The sequence below is a fragment of the Eschscholzia californica genome, unplaced genomic scaffold (assembly GCF_041429995.1).
Source record: "Eschscholzia californica isolate CP2 unplaced genomic scaffold, dmEscCali1.0.p SCAF_30, whole genome shotgun sequence".
In the NCBI taxonomy this organism is placed as follows: Eukaryota; Viridiplantae; Streptophyta; class Magnoliopsida; order Ranunculales; family Papaveraceae; genus Eschscholzia; species Eschscholzia californica.
This window is the reverse complement of record NW_028238421.1, coordinates 42,501-45,000: the sequence shown is the minus strand read 5'-3', so window position 1 is coordinate 45,000 and position 2,500 is coordinate 42,501.

Here is a 2,500-nt window from a genome sequence, read left to right as displayed (position 1 = left end):
TCGAGAAGATCGAACATAGCTTCCTAGCATGTTAAAGGTTCGGTGCTAATGGAGACATAAAGATCCCACGACGTTCCAAACGAAAGTAAAGTGTTCCGTGCGTGTGAACTACGTTGTCCCATGTGCCGGCGCTCGACTCCTAAGATGTCCCATGTAAATGCCCTTCGTGGGAAAGAATGTCCCGTGCAACGTCCCTTGATGATCCCCATAAGGTGTCCCATGTGCGTCCCATGATGTCCCATGCGCGTCCCGTGCCGGCCCGAGCCTCACCAAGGCCGTCCCATGCGCGTCTCGTGCCGTCCCGAGCTGTGCCGAGGCCGTCCCGTGCTGTCCCATGCCGTCCCGAGCCTCGCCAAGGCCGTCCCGTGCCGTCCGAGCCTCGCCAAGGCCGTCCCGTGCCGTCCGAGCTGTGCCGAGGCCGTCCCGTGCTGTCCCATGCCGTCCCGAGCCTCGCCAAGCCCGTCCCGTGCCGTCCGAGCTGTGCCGAGGCCGTCCCGTGCCGTCCCGTGCTGTCCCATGCCGTCCCGAGCCTCGCCAAGGCCGTCCCATGCGCGTCCCGTGCCGTCCGAGCTGTGCCGAGGCCGTCCCGTGCTGTCCCATGCCGTCCCGAGCCTCGCCAAGGCCGTCCCATGCGCGTCCCGTGCCGTCCGAGCTGTGCCGAGGCCGTCCCGTGCTGTCCCATGCCGTCCCGAGCCTCGCCAAGGCCGTCCCATGCGCGTCCCGTGCCGTCCGAGCCTCACAAAGGCCGTCCCAGGCCGTCCCGTGCCGTCCCATGCGCGTCCCGTGCCGTCCGAGCCTCACCAGGGCCGTGACATGCCGTCCCGAGCCTTACCAAGGCCGTCCCGTGCCTGACCAAGGCCGTCCCGTGCCTCACCAAGGCCGTCCCTTGCGCGTCCCGTGCCGTCCCGAGCCTCACCAAGGCCGTCCCATGCGCGTCCCGTGCTGTCCCATGCGCGTCCCGAGCTGTCCCATGCCGTCCCGAGCCTTAGCAAGGCCGTCCCATTCGCGTCCCGTGCTGTCCCATGCGCGTCCCGTGCTGTCCCGTGCCGTCCCGAGCCTGACCAATGCTGTCCCGTGCGCGTCCCATTCTTTTGGCTCGGCTGGCCCGTGCATTCTATGGGGTCGTGGGACATTTCGAAATCCACCCGGACCATTTCGACTCTCTCTTCATTAATACTATTGAGGTATTATTTATGAATTATTGGAGAAAAGAAACGGAAGAAAATATTTTTTTTTCTATTTTTTATGAATTTTCCGGTGTTTATTCACTTAAAAATTCATAGAAAAATAAATATTTATCGGAATCGCTATTATAATATATCAAAAAAATCCTTGCGAAAAGACCTTTCCAACGAGTATAAGTTTGCTGGATTCCGACGAGTAACGAAGGAGTAAAGACCCAGTATGCTTGGTTAAAAAATTGATGTTTCCTTGTGAAAATAGGAAAAACAATAACTTTGCACTATAAGGGGGAGGGTTGAGCTCCTTCCCCAGAGCGTGCACAGCACTTGTGCTGGCACGTTCCCTAGTGCTCGCCAAGCACCATAGGGCATCCAAAGGGCAAAGCTCGGCCTACTACATGATGGGAAGCTTCTAATATGTCGGAATACGAAGAGATTTCGTGCGACCCGAAGCTCGGCTCGGGCGTCCCGGCCTGTCCCGAGCTGTGCCGAGCGCGTCCCAGGCCGTCCCGAGCCAAGTCTCGGGCGTCCCAGGCCGTCCCGAGCCAAGTCTCGGACGTCCCAGGCCGTCCGGAGCTGTGTCGAGGCCGTCCCAGGGCGTCCCGAGCTGTAGCGAGGGCGTCCCAGGCCGTCCCGAGCCAAGTCTCGGGCGTCCCAGGCCGTCCCGAGCAAAGTCTCGGACGTCCCAGGCCGTCCCGAGCAAAGTCTCGGGCGTCCCATGCCGTCCCGAGCTGTGGCAAGGGCGTCCCAGGCCGTCCCGAGCAAAGTCTCGGGCGTCCCATGCCGTCCCGAGCTGTGGCAAGGGCGTCCAAGGCCGTCCCGAGCTGTGCCGAGGCCGTCCCGAGCCTAGTCTCGGGCGTCCCAGGCCGTCCCGAGCTATGGCGAGGGCGTCCCAGGCCGTCCCGAGCTATGGCGAGGGCGTCCCAGGCCGTCCCGAGCCAAGTCTCGGGCGTACCTGGCCGTCCCGAGCTGTAGCGAGGGCGTCCCGTGCCGTCCCGTGCTGTCCCATGCGCGTCCCGTGCCGGCCCGAGCAACAGCTCGGGCGTCCCGTGCCTCGGCCCTTCCAAGTGGTGCTTCGTCGGACATCTCGATATCCACTCGAGCATTTTCGACCATTCTCCATATGTGGGTGTGTGGGTATTTATCAGGAATATTGGAGAAAGAATCGGGAAAAAAATATTTTTTTTCTATTTTTTTTGAATTTTTAATTGTTTATTCACTTAAAAATTCATAAAAAAATAAATATTTATCGGAATCGCTATTATTATATATCAAAAGAATCCTTGTGAAAAGACCTTTCCAACGAATGCAAGTTTGTT